This window comes from Trichechus manatus, unplaced genomic scaffold, assembly GCF_000243295.1.
Source record: "Trichechus manatus latirostris isolate Lorelei unplaced genomic scaffold, TriManLat1.0 scaffold00006, whole genome shotgun sequence".
Lineage (NCBI taxonomy): Eukaryota > Metazoa > Chordata > Mammalia > Sirenia > Trichechidae > Trichechus > Trichechus manatus.
This window is the reverse complement of record NW_004443942.1, coordinates 27,135,725-27,156,016: the sequence shown is the minus strand read 5'-3', so window position 1 is coordinate 27,156,016 and position 20,292 is coordinate 27,135,725. Positions and strand designations below refer to the sequence as shown.

At 40.9% G+C, this 20,292-nt stretch overlaps 1 protein-coding gene across 3 annotated transcripts in view; it reads right to left on the bottom strand.

Annotated features, from left to right (window-relative positions):
* The window catches only part of TRIM44 (tripartite motif containing 44), a 139,716-nt gene that overhangs the window by 58,476 nt on the left and 60,948 nt on the right, over nucleotides 1-20,292 (bottom strand). The window contains exon 6 of one of the 3 annotated variants that reach the window (XR_002825251.1): nucleotides 539-4,177. The exons of the other annotated variants lie outside the window; for them this stretch is intronic. The gene's annotated coding sequence lies outside the window, so the exon portion shown is untranslated. Of the gene's footprint in view, nucleotides 1-538; nucleotides 4,178-20,292 lie in introns of those variants that run through there. 3 annotated transcript variants of the gene reach the window in all.

Here is a 20,292-nt window from a genome sequence, read left to right as displayed (position 1 = left end):
AGACCAGAAGAACTAGATGGTGCCCAGCTACCACCAATGACCGCCCTGACAGGGAACACAACAGAGAGTCCCTGATGGAGCAGCAGAAAGATGGGATGCAGAACTCAAAATCTAGTAAGAAGACCAGACTTAATGGTCTGACTGAGACTGGAGGTACCCCGGAAAGCATGGCCCCTGGATTATCTATCAGCACAGAACTAAAACAATTTCCAAGGCCAACTCTTCAGATAGGGATTGCACTGGACTGTGGGACATAAAATGATACTCGTGAAGAGTGTGCCTCTTAGCTCAAGTAGATACAAGAGACCAAAGGGGCAGCTGCTGTCCAGAGGTGAGATGGGAAGGCAGAGAGGGTTAGGAGCTGGTTGAATGGACATGGGGAATCAGGGACGGAAAGGAGGAGTGCGTAGAATGGGGTGACCAATTAGGGTCACATAACAATGTATGTATAAAATTTTGTATGGGAGACTAACTTGAAATGTAAACTTCATTTAAACTACAATAAAAAAATTCAAGAAAACAAAACAAAATCCCCTTGTACCTATCAGAGCTTACTATTATGATGTCTATTCTCCATGCTGTCACCAGTCATCTTACTGTTGTACAGCTCTGTTCAGGCAACTGGTCTGAATGGGTCAACGTCTGTGAAACTTTCCCTGGTTCCCTAAGAATTAGTCACTTTTTACTCTGCCTTCTATAGTACTTAATACATTTCTCTCTGTGAGTTCTCCTACTGGTATATTATAATTCTTTGCTCATGAGTTTCATTTCTCAACTGAACTACGAGTGCCTTAAGAGCAGGGCCCATAGTTTATTCTTTATCTGTGTCGTGCCTCATACAGTGTCTGGCACACATGCTGTGGAATAAATTAATACCCATTAGCTCTGTTTCATGGGAGAGGTCCTGGAAACAATGATTAAGATTAAATTTTTTTTCTCAAACGAGTCAACTGGGGTTGCATCCATGTTCACAAATTGGTTCACCATTTCAACTGAGTTAGCTTGTCAATTTTAGTAAAAAACAAAACAAAGAAGTACCACTATCTTTTGGTATCATGTAGGAATTTATTAGGTACCTGCCAGTTAAAAAGTTATAGTCCAAAACACTGTGGGATATGGGATGAGGATGGAGGTTAAAAAAAAACAAAAACTATTAGGTACAACTCTCATCTTTGGGGAGCTCATACTGTACAATAAATTTAGTACCAAAAAGTGAAAGTAATCATTTAACTAAAATAGCCATTTGAGAAAAGTATCAAACCCAGCATTTTAGCAGAAGTGGCTAAAATGCCATGATACAGAGCTGGACTGAGTCTTCTGGAAATATGGTTTATGTGTCAAGCCAGACACTGGTTGATGGCAACTCAACTTTTGTAAACTACATCCTATGCGGCATGGCAAATAATAGTCTCCTCTTTGATAACTGCACTTTCCTGCTGGCAAAGCTGAAGAAGGGGGATAGAAAGCCATTGTAACTATGATATGATGTTGAAAGGATTCTGCTGAAGGTTGTGGTGTCATTTATTCACTGTCTTATCTAGTTTCAAACAGGGAGATTAGGTATTTATGGAGCTAAACCGTGATCAAGGCACTACTTCTGTTAATGGAGACCCAAGTAACGAAGTGCAGTGCTGACAAAGATAAACTGGCATCTGAGGCTAAAGTAGGTGCCTCCTGCCACCTCCTCCACTAAATTAATCTGAATCCTAGAAAAGGAATGACCTGATTTACTTATCTAGTCACTGATGGAAAAGTTGGAACAAACACCTGTCTGGGCCCATCAGAGGCAACTCCTTCCCAGTCTGCTTAATGCAATGAAGACCACAAGAGCAAGGAAGTCTCACCCTCCCTGAGGTCAGGTGATCCAAGAAAGCAAAAGAGAAGAAAGATGCAGCTGTGCTGTCTTTTCAGTGCAGTGATTGTTAACACATTAATTGTGCACAACAGAGAAGAGAAGCCAAATGACTACCAGACTCTTGCCAGACAGTTTCTCCTCTTCCATTGGAAGAAGTAAGAAAGGAGTAGAAAGAGAGGCAGAAGCATGCTCTTGAGGAGGAGGAAGAGCTGGCAGAAGTTTATGATTCTGTGGAAATGCAGGGGTAGGAGAAAAGGGTTTCTCCCCAAACAGACTCCTTAGGCTCACATTTGTGAAGATATTATCATTATGCAAATATGCTGAAAGAAGCATATAAAAATGCCAGGATAAGAAAACATACTGGAAAAAAATTGTGCAGAAGCTATATTAGCCCCATGACCTTGAGGTCCCATGTGTTCCCAACCACCCCACTTTGGAGATGAATGATAAATTCTATCTCCTTTTTGGATTCAAAACAGAGCCAAGGAGAAAGTGAGGGCTATGAAAAAAGGCAAAGAGCAAAGACCATTGGGCTGAGATAAATGCAGAACAGGAGTTGGTATAACATCTTTCTCTCCAAATCAACCTTGCCTCCCAATAGCACCACCCCCCATCTGTGCTTTTTCTCCCACGACAAAGATCTTGGAGTCTTAGAGCCATAGAGGGGTAGAGGTGGAAAGAACCTTACGGCCCGCATCAAACTCAGGCCTTTCATTTTACAAAGGTTCCAACACAAGCCCAGAGATATTCAGTGACTTGTCTGAGTTTTCATAGCTGAGTAGTGGCAGAGCTAGGCTTGGAAGCCAGGGCTCTTGATTTAGTTCCATCCTTCTCATCCAGCAGATAAAGCACACCCTAAGTCCTCTCCATGTCTCCTATCTATGTTTCCTCCAAGTCCAGAACTTCAAAATCTTTCATCTGAATCACTGCAACAGTCTTCTCATCTAGTGGGCCACCAGGAGTCATCTCCCTGTCTGAAATCACTCCTCACTCTGCTCCAACAGTGATCCCCTGCTCTACTGGAATGCGTTGCATGGTTTGCCATTCTTCTTTTCCCTCTGCCAGTATGTCCGTCATAGAGGTTGCTCTTTTACCCTTGGTCTTAGAATGAGCGGGAAGGGAGCAGAGCTAAAGCCAATCCATAATGAACATGTAGTATGTGAGAGAAACAAACATTTACTGTAAGCCACTGCAATGTCAGGGTCATTTGCATACCCCAAGCACTTAGAACAGTCTCTCTCATAAACAAGGCACTTGACAGATGTTTTTACTGAATGAATAAATCATCTCATTTCATCCTTATTTTAGACACTATTATTACCCCCATTTTAGAGATGAGAAAACCAAGGCCTAGAGAGTTTAAATAGCAGGCCTAAGATTACATAGCTAGTAGGTGGTAAAGCTGGAATTCAAATCCAGAACCTTTGACCCCAAAGCCATATTCCTTAACCACTGCATTGCACTGATTCTGAAAACTCCTACAACTTCTAGAGTTAAAAAAAAAAATTTGGATCTTAATTACGTTATTATCTCATTATTGTCTGATTATGTTGTATATGATAATCTTGACTATCCTCCATCACTTACCCTTGGTTATAAGCAACTTAAGAGGGCAAAGATTCCATCCCACCACAAGTCTAAGCACTTGGTTGAGACTCAGTAAAAAACTCATTCACTGACTGATTCTGGCTCATTCAGGGCTAAGAGCTGACCCTTCTTTCTTTCAGTCCACAGGGAGTCAGAAGTCTGGCTTGGGCACTCCTCACCTTGCCTCAAACCTCCAGAGGCAAAGACTGAAGTTTAAGCAACTTCTGGGTGTGACAGAGACATAACCTTTGAAGAAAGAGATCATTTTCTTTCTCCCAAGATGTCAGCCCTATCACTCAAAGCTGGGGAGGAAGAGAACAGCTGTGTAGAAAAGATTGTTTTAAAAGAAGAGGAAACAGGCCACAGTTGGAAAAGCAGGAGTCAGCACAAAAAGTCTTTTTATTTTGGGAAATGTCTCAGGACGATAAATGTGATTTCACACCCTGCTCTTCCAAACAGCAGCCTGCACCACCCCTGGCTGAGAGAGGCAGCCGTTCCCCAATCTCACTGTGTCCAAGGTACATGAGTCTGAAGCTGTGAGGGCAGCCACTGTCGTGAAAGCACCTCTCTCTGCAAGCTGCCACTTGCCAAGACCATGGAAAAGAGCACTGCCCACGTTTCTCCAGGTGCTCTTCTGCCACAGCCCTGATGGCACAGTTTATTCCCCCTGGGCTTTCCTTGCAGCATTCCTTCCCTTCTCTGAAGGCTCAAACAGAGCAGACAGGGCAAGTGAGTCTGCTTTAAACAAAAAGAGAAAAGAAATCAGCCTTGAATATCTAGATTAAAACTCATCTTTCAATCAGACATGCATGAGAGAACTTTTCTTTATTTGTTTCAGGGCAAGCCAACAATGGTGATTTGAGAAGGCTGCAGAGAGAGGTAGGGAAGAATACAGACTCTGCAGCCAGATGGCTTTGGTTCAAACTCTGGCCCTATCATTTACTAGATGTGTGACATTGGGAAAATTATTTTATCTTTTTTTTCTCTTTTTATTGTTGTGCTTTAAGTGAAAGTTTACAATTCAAGTTAGTCTCTCATACAAAAATTTATACATACATTGTTTTGTGACCCTGCTTGCTCTCCCTATACTGTGACAGCACACTCTTCCTTTCCATCTTGGATTTCCCGTGTCCATTCAACCAGCTCCTGACCCTCTCTGCCTTCTCACCTTGCCTCCGGATGAGAGCTGCTCATTTAATCTCATGTATCTATTTGAGCTAAGAAGCACACTCTTCGTGAGTATCATTTTATGTCCCATAGTCCAGTCTAATCTTTGTCTGAAGAGTTGGCCTCGGGAATGGTTTTAGTTTCGGGCTAACAGAGAGCCTGGGGGCCACATCTTCCAGGGTCCCTCCAGTCTCAATCAAACCATTAAGTCTGGTCTTTTTACTAGAATTTGAGGTCTGCACCCCACTTTTCTCCTGCTCGATCAGGGACTCTCTGTTGTGTTCCCTGTCAGAGCAGTCACTGTGGTAGCCGGATACCATCTAGTTCTTCTGGTCTCAGACTGATGAAGTCTCTGGTTTACATGGCTCTTTCTGTCTCTTGGGCTAATACTTTCCTTGTGTCTTTGGTGTTCTTCATTCTCCTTTATTCCAGGTGGGTTGGGACCAACTGATGCTTCGTAGATGGTCACTCACTAGCTTTTAAGACCCCAGATGCCACTCACCAAAGTGGGATGCAGAACATTCTCTTAATAAACTTTGTTATGCCAATTGACCTAGATGTCCCCTGAAAGCATGGTCCCCAGACCCCTGCCCCTGCTACTCTGTCCCTTATGTGTTCGGTTGTAATCATGAAATTTCTTAGCTTTGGTTTAGTCCATATTTTATCTTTGTATGTTTGATTTTCCTTATCTGGAAAATGGGGATGATAATAGTATCTACCCACATGGGTTTTTTTGATGATTAAATGGAGTAATGTCATGTAACACTTTTCCTGGCATATAGTATGCCCTCAATTAGTGTTGGCTGTATAGCCAAGATCATTATCATCTAAGGAATGCCCACAGGTGGAACAGGGAAAAGTACTACACATGTATATATCCTGCATATAATAAATAGGACAGACTAACACGCGTTTAGGAAACAAAGAAAAATCAAACACATATGCTGCCATTCAGAAGTTCACATATTGTTGGTGTGACATAGCATACACATAATTACAAAATAGAGAAGAAAGTAGTTAAGTCCAAACATGAACTATAAAGACTGGAGGATCAAAGAAGAATTCATGGAAGAAGAGGGAATTAAGTGGGACTTTGAAGGAAAGGTAGGAGTTGTATAGGTAACAAAATTCAGAGAGCTGAGTCTCCACAATAAGGAGCACTAGAGTGGTAGCAAAAGAAGCTGCTGCTGAAGGCACAGCATGGACACTGCCCATCAGCGTGACACTGGGTCCTGAATGATGTTTCCATGAGGCCTGTAAGGAAGCTAAGACTGTTCCCCACCCTCTTTACTCACCTGAGGATTCTTACAGTAGCTTCCCTTTAACTAAGGTAATATTAGCATGCCTCTCTTTTATGCAACTGAAAGATTATCAGTAACACAAAGCTTCAAGTTCCAGGCCAAGACTCATGTATAAAGTGCTTAGGACTTATTACTAGGCACTTAGTAAGTATTCAGTAAATGGATTCTATTATTTATAATTTTAATTATTATTCTTACTACTATCACAGGAAACCAGTTATTTTCCCCCCATTTATTATTTCAACATAGAATCAACATTTGTAATCTGACTCACTTCAGAAAAGGACCAAAATGGAGGCTGGAAGGCATGATTCTTTTAGCCCCACATCTGAGAGCCACTGTTTCATTTACTGAAACTCCTCTTGGTACTACAATATGGCTCAGCCATCATGTTGTCTCCAGAAGCAGATAACAGTCCCTTTCCTTCATTCCCTCCCTTCAACCTGGGATAGAAGCAACAGCAGGTTAGGTGCTAAGAATAGTATACCCCTTCCTCTTCATGAAGAAACCATCTCCCATGAAACAACACCATACTCACGAGTAGATTTTACTTATTTGCTAAGAACTTCATTGCTCTGTACTACAAGTGTCAATGCAACTTACAGCAACTAGAACTTTCACTGTATTACCTGTCAGCTTCTATTGAGAAAGAAGTATTTTCGTATAAGTTACTATATTGGTCAGAGGCTAAACAAGATGGCTCGTTAGACAAAGTATGGGGAGGAGGGGTTGGGACTACTAAGACCACCACATAGGCTGAATGGCTAGGGGCAGAAGACAGCAAAGAGTATGAATCTCTGCACACGTGGGCCATGAGTCGACATCGACTAGACACCAACTAACAACAACATGAATCTCTGAAAGGAATCGTGCCCATCTGGGGGTTACACTGCTCAAGACAGGAGGGTCAGTTCCTTTGAATCAATCCGGCGGTTGCATGGGAAGAGGTTTTCTCATTCCAAACAGCATTAGGGTAGAACTGGTTTGAGTAACGACAAACAACATTACTCATTTATTTAAACACAGCCTGGCATGTTCTGAGAAAAAAAACAAGGCTGTCTGTGAATAATCAAGAGAAAACTTTCCTATCATTATGGCAGTCCTGCCTAAGTGAACTGCCCCTAAAACTAATATTACTTGGTTCTTAGCAAAAATTATGATGCATAAGCATTATTTCTCATACTCATCTGGGAGCCATGTGGCTTGGGCAAATTGTTCTTTGGGCCTGGGTATGGGTACGAACAAGAGGGCGTAGGCTTAGGATTTTAAGATTGCCAGAATAGCGTCTCTGCAAGTTGTAAGGGTATAGCGCTGCAGAGAAACACTGAAGAAATGGATTTCTATACATTCCCTGTCTCAAGTGCTGTCCTTGAGGAGAAACAGGCTCTGAAAGTCGTATACATGCTTTCTTTCTCTTCCATGTATACAACACCTTACTATTTTCGAAGGACTCAAGCACATGTCCTCATTTAATCCCCCTAAAATTCTATCTTATCTCCAATTCTGTGGATAACAAAAGCAGAATCACAAACAACTTCCTAAATTCATAAGGTGATAGATGGAGAATGTGATCAAGTGAACCTAGGGTTTTCCTATTCCAGACCAGATACTTCTTCACAACTTAGAAAATGGAGTTTGCATAGGTACCTATTCATTCAAAAATCTACTGAGTGTCTATTATGTTTTAGGCAATGAAAATACAATGGTGAAAAGACAAAGTTTTTACCCTGGCTTTTTTTAGTGATGAAGAAAGAAAGAAACAAGAAATTTAAAAATACATGATACATTTTCACGTAGTGACAAGTACATGCAGAAAAACCAAAGTAGGGTAAGGAATTAAGGTCTAAAAGGTTAATATTTCAGCAGAGGCCTGGATAAAGTGAGACAATGAGTCACGTGAAGGTCTGGGAAAGGGCATTCCAGGCAGAAGGGAACACAAGGGCAAAGACCCTGAGATAGGAAGGAACTCCATGTACATTTGGTGAAGAGTAAGAAAGCAGTATGGCTGAAGTCAGTGATGGGGTGAGGGCAGGTATGAGGACGCAGAGGTAGGCAGGAGTCACATCTTGTATGATTTTATAGGCTCCCCTGCCCCCAAGCTATTCTGAAGCAAATTCTAGATATGATATGATTCATCTGGAGTGTCTGAATGGAAGAATTACACAATCTCCTTTGAATCCTAAAAGATAACTCTGGCTTCTACGTGAAGAGTGGAATGGGGGAGGAGAGGAAAGAGAGATGCCTAAGAATGGCAACAGGAGGAAGGCAGGATAATTCTTGGACCAAGATGCTGGCTGGAGGTGGTGAGAAGTCCTTGGATTTGATGTATACTGGAGGGTAAATCTGGCAGGATCTGCTGATTAATTGGATACTGAAGGTGAAGAAAAGAGAGATGTTAAGCATAACTCCTAGGTTACTGGCCTGAGACAACATGATGCCATTTATCAAGAAGAAGTCAGGGACAGAAGAGTGTTAGGCAGAGAGGAGAAAACAAGAGTTATATTTTGAACAGAAGTAGCAATGAGAGTAAAGGCATAGTATGCAGAACTAGAAGTCCTTACCTTCAAGTCCTGACTCTTGTCACCTACAGTTATAGCTGGGCAACCTTGGACAAATCACTTATCTGGATTCAATTTCCTCGTCCACAATATGGAGACAGCAAAAACCGCCTCTCAGGACTGTTAGAATAAGGAAGTGTTTGTGTACACATTGTCAATTGTAAACATGTTTGGATCAAGGTCAATTTTCTTGTTTCCTTTGTTATTTCTGGTAATGTTTGTTTAGATGACTCATTTAAACCTCACGTTGTAAATACAATTATGTCTTAACAGATTTTTTTTTAAATTTATTGTTATACTTTAAATGGAAGTTTACAATTCAAGTTAGGCTTTCATACAAAAATTTATACATACATTGTTATATGACCCTAACTGCTCTCCCTATACTGTTAACACATATTTTTATAAAAAGACTTAATTTTATATTATCCAATCTTATTTCACTTGTTTAATGCTTTATACTTTTAAAGGACATAGACCATCATTTATATTTCTTACTTCATTTCTTATATATTATCATTCACATACACAGACCAAAACAAACAAACAAACTCGTTGCTGTTGAGTCAATTCCAACTCATAGCAACCCTACAGGACAGAGTAGGACTGCCCCATAGGGTTTCCAAGGAACAGCTGGTGGATTTGAACTGCTGACCTTTTGCTTGGCAGCCGAGCTCTTAACCACTGCACCACCAGGGCTCCTATATAAAGAGGGTACTATTGTTCCTAGATGACAGAAAGGTTCCTTTTGAAAACCTGACATCCGGTCTCATTGTACTCCTCTCTTGGCCTTAAGTCTGAATACTGTGGTTCTGGTGTATAATCCATTTGGTATTATAGGCTGCTCATATCAGGGAAATTTCTGACATATAGAACACTGAGCACTTCCATGATCATTAGTGAAAAATAATGGAACTACTCCTTAGATGTAGTAGTTAACAGTCTGCAAAATACTTTTATATATATTATTTTCTTGGCTCCTCCCTACATGTGATAAGCATGTGAAAACTATCAGATGTGAGAGATAATGTCATGAGACAAAATTGCCATTGTTTTACATTTAGTAATGTGTCTTTTCATCGACTGACTGGTTGATTCACTCATTAATTCAAACAGTATTTGAGGATCTACTCAGTATTAAGCAATGCACTAGGTGCTTGGTATACAGTGGTACGCAGACAATTTTTTTAAATCTCCCAGTGACCCTCTCTAGGACTTTTTTTTCCAAGGAGTGTGTATCAGCTTCATTATCTGTACTCCCAATAGCTACATTTCCAATTGTGTTGGAAATAAATTATATCAATAGTAGAGAAATAGTTCAGGAGTCCCAGTTATTTTAAGCAAATTACAATGAGAATACTTCAAACTGAGGAGATATGGACTCATACTATATTGCCTTACATTCCTTATACTCTTTCTCTGGATCATGTCCCAACATCTGGTGGAGAATGTGCAGCATTCCCCAACATGTATGTTGAGGAACACTGTTCTAAAGATTATTTATGTGTCATGCATTAAAAGATTCTTATGTTCATAAGTTTGGGAATGCTTGATTAAACAAAATAAAAAAAGTTTCATTATCACAAGGCTGCTCAAAACCTTTCTTATACTATGGTACTTGTGGAACTCCAAGAGACACGTAAAATAAGAAGCATTTTCTGAACATATTAGACCATGGAACCTTAGTTTAGAAGAGCAACTCAATAACTAGTGTTTGACCTAATATGCCTAGGAAACTCTGCATCGGGGGATTGTCATTTGTAACTACACATGACACGCATCTGTTTAGTAGGCTGCTCAGTCTTTAAGGTTGCAAAGAGTTGAGCAGGCACAGAACAGAGGTATGCCCCTGAAATATGAAGAAAAAACCATCACTATTATGGTAAGCTCCATGAAAGCCAGGATTGTGTCTAGCTTTGCTTTCTACTGTAGCTCCAACATCTAGCACAGCCTGGCATAGAGTAGACACTTGATAAAGCTTGTTAAATAAATGGATAAAGGAGAGAATCGCAGAAATGACAGGAGGGTCATGGAGATTTCAGAACGAGTGGCCACACTGCTTTTCTGTCTTCAATGATTTCAATTTCTGTATCTAGACTTTTAGACAGTACTTAATTTATTTTCTTAGAACAAAAGACTGAGAATTATTCCAACAGCCTTTTGCATCATGACCCTGCACTAATCTAATAAGACAGAGGTTACACAGCTCTTTGTTGATGAACAGCACATTAATGAGATCTCCTTGAAATAATCCCATCTCTATTCTGCAGGCAAAATTACATTTTCCAGTATCATTATTGTGTCAGTCGAGCTCCCAAATTTTGATATTGTTTCCTTTACAAAGGTAACATCAACTTACTGGTTTGTCAAACTTCTGGAAAATCGAGGGGAAGCTAATAGTTTTAAGTATCAACCTACACCATACTCTTATTCTATCTCCTGCATGTTTTTCTACAGCCAAAGTACTGGGAAAGTTTTATTTTCTATACTAGGTATTAAAAGAAGGATCAATGGGTCTCTTTAAAATGTGTTTTTAAATTATGTACCACCAACATTCTTCAATCCCTACTTGAGATTTTAGAATGTAAGTTCTTTGAAGGCAAAGGCCTTGAATATTTTGTTTACAACTATGTCCCTAGCCCTAAAGACAATGCCTGGAACGAAGTAAACACCACTGAATGAATGCTATGTCTCCCCTCCCACTGAGATTCACTGTTTTAAATCAATCAATCTTTCTTTCTCTTTCTGTCTTTCTCTCTCACACACATACACACACATGTACACACAGTGACATACAGGGAAGTCTTACTATACAGATGGCATTTTTTCCATGAAAAATATATATATCATGGAAGTTTGGTTAAAACAGAAAATTAGAGGAGGGGACAGTCTCTTTGCATTGTGTAATGTTACCAAGCCATCTTCTCTTCCAAGACCTGACCCACCCTGAGCTATAGAACTATGTTATGAAGGAACCATGATTCACACTCACTCGCCTGATCAGGGCTGAGGATGTAGGGCTAATCTTGAGTTATGAACCTGATAGGACTCAAAAGCACAATAGGACATTCTCCAATATCCATTCAGTATTTTTTGTTTTGTAGCTTACCTTATTTTACCAGAAAAATGTTATTTTCCTTTTTAGTATAAACCAATTATAACAATTTAAGTCTTATTTTGTTCTAGTTTGAAACTATGATTTCCCTACAGAGTAGTATAGGTTATATTTTATAACTGCAAATCAATAGGATAACAGGATTCAATACATTGACTTACTAGCTCTGTAACCTTGGGCAAAAGGCTGAACATCTCCGAGTCTGACGTGAGAATAATAATAGTACCTTCCTCCTAGGATGTTGTGAGGACTAAATGAGATAGATAACCCATGTGGTGTGCTTAGCTACTTTCATTACTACAATCTCAGAGGGGTTGATAAATTAACAGCCACAATGCTCAAATACTTAAAAAACAAGTTCATCACCTCTGTAAGTCTTCCTTTTATTTTCTTTCTGATAAGCCACTCTCCCCCATTCTATCCATGAAAGTAGCAACTTCACAATGGGTATGTTTTGTGGGTCCTGCTTTATCTCCAAGCAGGAATTCTTCCCGCAGAGAATTTAGACAGCATTTCTGGGTTGCTTCTGGCTGGGTGGTATCATTTGAGGGGAGTCATTAATCTGGCCCCCTGTATTTCTTCTCACAGCCTATGCAACATCCCTCTTTCCTCATGTGGTTCCTTAAAAAGACTTGGTTGGCTGGGGGACTCAACCCTTCATTTTAGTTTATCAAAAATTCCTAATCAGAGGGGATAAGCACCGAATGCTAAGGGCATGCTGGGCAGAAGCATCTGTGCCTGGCCTTTTCATCTATGCAGCTTGTTGGTAATTGCTAAGTTTTCCCTCCTGTAACAATTATCCCCCCATTTCTCTCCCCACCCCCATCCCACCCCCAGTTAATTATCAGTTCTAGAATTAAACTGCTTGCCTCTCCTACTGTTGCCATGACAACAATTGGCCTGCACCTGCCACTGGGTGAACAGTGGCTCTTTCAGAAGAGGTGATGGCAGTTGCTGGCTCCACAAAAGCCAGGGAGAGTAAACTAATGTTTACCTGTCTGGGGAGAAAAGTTCCTGTTCATTCCACCTCAGGCACTTTTCTGGCAAGCCCCACGTCAACTTTCTTTTCAGATAAACTGCTTGTTGGCATTCAACAAAGAAAATGAAAATCTATTTCTGATAGAAATGCCAAATCCGTGTTGGCTTGTCACAATCTCATCCATCAGCTTCACTTACTCCCACCCAAGATGTTGAAATATTTAAGTCTTCCATCTCCTGACAAAGGCAGTATAGTCTACTGGTTGAAGCAGAGACTTTTAAGCCTGATGTATCTGGTTTTGAATCCTGGCTGAGCCACCTTGACTGTGTAACCACAGCTTAGTCACTTACCCTCTTATAACCTCAATTTTCTCATATGCAAAAAGGGGGATTAGAATACCTATACCTCACAGAATTGTTTTAAGGCTTTAAAGACCTAATATACTCAGGTCTAGCTCACACTTAGTGGTCAACACACAGGCAGGTATCATTATTACTGTTATTTAGGTCTTAATCCTGAAAGTAAGGACAAAGTTGGCAGCTCAGTTAGTTTTGACTGGTCCTTGTCTGAGTGACAGTATCTTTGCAGGTGGGATAAAATGGCACACTGCCCAACAGCATCTAAACCAAGAACAACAGCCAGGAGCAGCTGAGAAATGCTTCCCTCCCTGCCTTCACTGTGATTCTGTCAGCTCCTCCCACTCTGTACTGTTTTTCTCATGCTCAGTCTCACTTTCCTTTAATAGAATTGATGGAACCAGAGGCTAAGAGACATGTACTCACCAAGGAAACAAAATGCTTTTCCATTTTACAACTACACTGCAACCTAGAGGGAACAATTTGTGGTGGTGCTAAGCAGTGGGAGGAATGAGGCATTTGTATACGTAAGTGTCTTTCTTCCCCAAAGCCCCTCCTAGTTTTGGGTAAGAAAGTATTTCTTTTACGAACCTGCAACCACTCATGTCCAGGTCCTGCATCTACACAAGTACAGGCACATGAATATTGGCACTTGGCAAGGACCTCACCATTTAGGGTACCCCGGTTTTATCTCAGTCTTTGAAGCCACCTTCCTGCAACTCTAATTTTAAGGAGACTTACACTTATTGATTCTCAACTTTACACCATCTTGAAAAAGAAAAAAAAACCCACCAGCCTGTACTCCTAGCATCTGTTACAGATGCCTGCTGCGGGTCTCTGGATAAAGAGGTGAATGCAGTTCGGACAAACAGAGCTTACAAAGAAAAGGGAAGGACCCCTTGGAAGCTGTTCGGAAAATGGAATTATTGACCTCTTGCCTGCCTCTACCTGGGAGAAGGCAAAAAGATGCAGGAGACCAGCAGGTTTCTCCTAAAATGAAAAAGAGCCACTAACAACAATTCAACAATTTTGCTGTTGCTGCCCACAGGTTAGGGGAACAGCACCAAGGACATCAAATTTAGTTATTCTTAAAACACAGGCTGGAGTTTTGTGACTTCCAAATATCTATTATGCTTAGTGCCAGTCTAAACGGCTATAAATACAAATGAGGAAGAAGACAACTAGGCTCCAGTCAGACCCCTTAGGAGCAAATCAAACTCAGGCACCAATGTGGCATTTCTTCATATCAATTTAATTCTTTGACTAGCTTTTAGGTAAATCATCTACAGCCTTAAGTCTTCTGGGGAAATGCTGGTGCTTTAGTCTTTCTTTTCTCCATTAATTTAGAAGGAACTAGATAACTACCTTCTGAACTTGATTCTAAGTTAGAGGAAGGCAGGAACTATCAAAATAGGATACAAATCAAACGGACAATTTACTTTTACAATTGCTTTATTTCAGTTGCTTGTTTTTCAACCTAAAAGGAGAATACTTTCAACACTTCATAGCGTATTTGTCCTTTAAGTGTAAAAAGATGTGCTATTTTCATGGAGAAACTGAGGCACAAGAAAAGCAAACCTTTTTCCCATAACAAATCCTGGAATGTGACTAGAGGAGGAAGCCCATAAAATTCAGAAGTCTGTCCATTTCTTATACAAATGGGACAACGCTGCAGTCAAGAAGTAAAGTCCGACAGGATACGGCATGAACCTTTGGTTCCTTAACGTGGCATACGAGACCCTTTGCAAAATGGACTCAGCCTGCCTTTTAGCCTCATCTGCTGCCACAGTCCAGTCACACAGTTACTCCCCACACAGCACATAAGTTTTTACTCCTCTGAGCATTTTATACATGCTGGTGTCTTTGCTTGGGTTGCCATTTTATCCTTTCCATATAGAAAAGCCTACCCCTTCAGGGTCCAGAACAAATGTTATCTTTTCTGATTCCCTATTCTAAGTCAGTAATATCCTACTCTATATCCAATAACCTTAACATAAAGAGTCAGTATAGTGCAGTGGCTAAGAGCCCACACTCTGGAGTCAGACTACTTGAGTTTGAACGTCAACTTTACCATTTTTAGCTATGTGACTTTGTGTATGCATAACCTCTCTCCAATTCCATTTTCTCATCTCAAATAGAAGTGAAGATAATATACTAACCACTTATTAGGACTGTAATGAGAAATAAACAAGATAATACATGTAAATGTTTAAAGTATTTCCTAGCACATAGTTGGCACTCAATAAACGCTTATTTATAACTTATAATGCTATTGCAATTAAATATGAAATTATAATTGCTTATTTAGCTCTCTCTTTTAAACCAGACTCTGAGATCTTTACATGCAGAAATAATCTTCATATCCCCGAGGCCTAGCACAGGGCCTGGCACACAGTAGGCACTCAAAAATAATTGCTAAACAAATTGATAAAATAATTTCTTTGCAATCTTTCCTGCTTGATTAGGGAACAGAGCTCCTAGTGGCAAATGTTATCCTAATAATCTCTAAAGTCAAAGATATAAACACGGGTAGCCTGCCAAGCATCATAACTACTGCACTGAATGGCAAACAAAAGTTTTTAGAGTAGAACCACAGCATGCAAAGTGATGTCCAGGCCCTCTTCCTGTTGGGCCTTTTTTCTTGGCATTATGAAGTCAGAAAAGGCAGGCAGGTGTATGCTGCTCCTAGCCAGCATTTCCAGTGTTAGGCAGATGCAATAAGCTAGAGGCACATCAGCTAAATTTTCCAGTTGCAAATGGATTCCCTGGTTATGCACCAACATGCACAAAATAAAATAAAGTTGTGACTCTCATAGGCAAATATCTGAAAATCAATTACTTTAGCAAGGAGACTTGCTTTTGCTACAGACAGGCAGCACAGTGCATGCACTGCTTCATCCTTCATCTGGTTGAAGTAGGGGATAAACAATCCATATCAGCCTGGGAAAACAACGAACAGCTCAGGCTCCACGACACAGAAATGTGACAGTTAAGGGACTCTATGCTGAAGTCGAACTTAGATGTTGGAATCCCACTCTGCATAATAAGCAGCCTTGATAGTCCCACTCCATGTCACAAGTATCAGAGCCATTTCCTTTGGCTTCTAGCTAAACCAAAACCAAACCCATTGCCATCAAGTTGATTTTGACTCATAGTGACTCTATAGGGCAGAGTAGAACAGCCCGATAAAGTTTCCAAAGCTGAAATCTTTATAGAAGCAGACCACAACATCTTTCTCCCACAGAGCAGCTGGTGGGTTCAAACGGCTGACCTTTCGATTAGCAGCCCAGCACTTAACCACTGTGCCAACAGGGCTCCTGGCTTCCAGTTAAGCCTCATGAAATGAAGACAATGCAACAACCAAACCATGAATTTGCAATCAGAGAACAAAAGAAACCGAGTGTATCTCTGACTTAGTCCTCTCTTCTCTCTAAAAGCTAGGTGATCAGAAATAGAAATGCCATATCTAAGAACATATGGTTATTATTTTAGAGGAGAAAAAACACTGCCTAGCATACAGATAATTTTTAAAGAATCAAAATTGAGATTAAAAAAAAAATCTACCAAATTTCAGAATCTATAAGGCAGATTTTTTTCACTCTATATTTGATACAAGACTTGTTGCCGTCCTCAAAATTTTATTCTCCAAAACCAGGTATGTGTATGTGTAGCGGGGGAGGGGCAAGGCTAGGATTTACAGGGAAATAAAAACAGAGTACAAAGAGGTTAAATGACTTGCCCAGGGTCACACAGTCAGTCACAGGCAGAACCAAGAAAAGGATCTGCTGACTCCTGTTCAGCGCTGACTCCTTCTGAACATGCTTCCTGTTTGATCACTGAAAAAGCATGGGCCAGATTCACACTGATCTTTCTCAGCAGGAGCTTTTTGCTTGAATAAGAGCCAGCTCTGAAGATAAAAAATTCTACAGACGTCCCAAGTATGGCTGTTACTATTAGAAAGCCATTTTCCTCTTACTCAAAAAAAAATCACAGAAAACCTCAGTGGCAAATCAAAATTTAGTATTGATCTTGCTCCTTCTCCTTTGAGCACAAGAGTTTAAGGGTCTTTCCCTCTCTGACTTTCTCCCACTACACAATAGTTTTCAAGGCAGCAGATCCCACTGCCACCCCCCTCCTTGAATATATATTACTTCTCAGCAGGCTCCGGAAGGAGTCAAGAAGAAGCCAGTCTGTGATGGAGAGAACAGAAGATCTCCCATAATAGCACAGAGAAGACAGAAAATTGCTGCCAAAAGTGTAAATTGCTTTTTTTGCTTGGGAAAAAAAAAAATCACTCTGGGCTTCAAAGACACCCTCCTAAAAGATGACCCCACAGCGGTTAAGAGCCTTGTTCTACACATCAGGACTTTTTTTCCTCCACACCCTCCACGAATCCTATCTATATGACTGTGTATCACGGATTTGAGGCATAAACTGTCCTACGGAGAGGCAACAGGCAGCTATTCTGTGGGGTCAAAGGACGGCTTGTTTTCCTGCCTCCCAGTGAGTCTAAAAGCACCTCTTCTGCTGCTGACCCTCAGAGGACATTGTGTGAGGATGAAGGATGAAGAAATATATCTTTATAATGACAGAGGCTAAGAAGAGAAGTAGTAGCTTGCAGAAAATAGAGGCCACAGGAATTCAACGTCAAAGAAAGTAAGAACATCTATGTTAGAGGAACAAGACCAAAGCAATCCTTTGAGGATTATGCGTGAATCCTCTTGGCTTTCGTACATGGTCACAGAGAGAAGGGTGCTGGTCCTGGAGGTAATCCCAATGGTGATTGGGGAATGGGCCCTGAAGCCTAACTAGATTCAAACCCTAGCTCTGCCACTTAACAGCTGAGGGGTCTAGGGCAAGTTAATCTCTCGGAGCATTAATTTCCTCATTTCACAAATGGGATAATAACTACATCATCTAAGGTTTGCATGGGGCTTCAATGAGAATATCTAGAAAGCACTCTGTCCATAGCATACTTTAAATAAATCGCAGCTTTTTAATTACTGCTAATTAGCAGGACAACTGCACAACAAAGTCTGGGGCAAGGAAAAGACATGATCAAAAGCACAACATTTGGCCACCTCATGCTGAACAGCTTAGGAAGTCAAGACTGAAAAGAGGAAAGAAGGCAGGGAGACTCCAGCTGGTAAGAAGGGAAGAAAACACAGACAAACAAATACGTTTCAATAGGACAAGAATTCTCCTTTGTTACTGCCACTGTGGAGACTGGTTGGTGTCCCACTCCCCCTGGACTTCCGTGCAGACAGGAAGTGGCTGTGTGGAGAAAATGCTAGCAAAGGAGACCCAGGTATAATAATCCAAACAGAACTGGAACTTCAGGTCTCCAGATTCATTGCTCTTCTATCTCTTGTGCAGGGAGACCCATACTTCCTACCTGCCCCCCTTTCACATCAAACCCTCATTTAATATTGTCAGCAATACACAAGTCTCTGGAACAAAATTCTGTTTGGCTTATTGAGATGGTAAAGTGTATATCATAAGTGAGAAAAATTTCAGATCAAAGGCAATTTGCTCTGAAGTGTCAATTAGAAGAAACTGAGCCAAATGGTAGTTCAACACAAACAAACCAAATGGAACCAACAGATACAAATTTAAAGATTGAAAAGAAAACTGGACTCCTCTCTTTCTGCCAAATTGGAATGTGTTCTTCAAATGCTCATCGCACCAAAAAAAAAAAAAAAAAAAAGGTTTCTATTACATCCCAGTCCAACAGAATCCCTGCTGACATAGATGGCAGCCTTGCTCAAGGGAGACAGCTTGCCATCTTGGTTGCTAGTAAAAAAACTCTGTGCTTCACCACTATCTCGTCAAAACGACACGAAGGCATCGGCAATTAAACTCTAAAGCCAGTATCTTACACTAAACAGTATCTTTCAAGGGAGTTAATCTCTTTATAAGGTCCTTGTATTCTTCTAATCAAGTGACTCTGGCATAAGGTCATAAAGACAAGAGGAGCGTGTTCATCCCATCACACCTGCTGAGGTACGTCCTTTATATCGTGGTCTTATTTGAACTCTCTTCCTGGGAAAGGAGGAGGTCCAGAGCTCTGAGCGGCCTGGATTTTAGGGAGCTAGAGGTAGTATTGAGGAGCCCTGGTGGTGCAGCGCTTAAACACCCAGGGGCTAACTGAAAGGTTGATGGTTCGAACCCATCAGCCACTCCATGGGAGAAAGATTTGGCAGTCTGCTTCCATGAAGATTTACAGCCTTGGAAACCCTACGGGGCAGTTCCACGCTGTCCTATAGGCTTGTTATGAGTCAGAATCGATTCGATGGCAATGGGTTTGGTTTTGGCTTTAGAGCTAGTATTGAGAGTCAAAGAGGTGAAATGCTAAATAGAAAATTTAAAGAGTGTGTCTTAACCAAAGGTCTGTGCAAAATGGTGAACTTCGTCAATAACTAGAAAAGATGTTGACTTAGGCTCTCATCATCACTAGCCTAGTTTAACTAGTCTCCCAGGCTTTAGTCTTGACCCACCTCCAATTCATTTTTTTTCATTCTGCAGGCAAGGGAGGCTTCTAAAATGCAAATCTGCTCAGGTTAATTCTGTCCAAAATTCTTCTAACTGCTTCCCACTGCCTTCAGGACAGAGCTCAAATTCCTTAAGGAGGCCTATAAGGCCCTAAATGATCTGGGCTCTGCTTTCTTTCCTCCACTTTTGTCTTGCCAGTCTGGAGCTTTTAAACAAGTTGTTCCCTCTACCTACAATCCTATCCCTGGCTCCTCCTTGCCTGCCTTCTCATATCTCAGACTTTTGTTTATATATAACCTTTTTTGGTAAGCCTTCCTCTATCCTCTCCAAAACTGATTTAAAAGCCCTTCCCAAAGCAGTCTAAACTTCCATCATCATAGCACTGCCCTCATAGTATTAGTGCCCAGTTATACACTAATCATCTTTCATTAGACTCAGGACCCACAGGGGCAGGAACCATGTCTGTCTCTGTTACCTATGTATATGCAGTATATAACACAGGCCTGACACATAGAGGAGGGTCATAATAAATATATTTTAAATGAATAAAAGAAGAAAGGAAGGGAGGGAGGAAAAGAAAGAGGGAGGGAGGGGAGAAGGAAATGAACCATAACACAGAGGGAACTTGTTCCTGAGTATGGCTGGAAGATGGAGTTTGAAGGGACTGCCTGAGGTTCTATAGGTTTAAAGCAGAGTGCCTGTGGCTTTAGCCATGGTAGAGAAGGAGCTGAGTAGGTCCTTGCAGTTCTAGACTAGACACTAAGAACCACAGTTCCCAAAGGAGGGAAGTGTCAGGAGATGCAGATGTGGGATAACATATGGCACTAAAAAGGGGCTCAAGATGTGGTGACAGAGAAGGAATTGTATTTATTACTTTGTAAA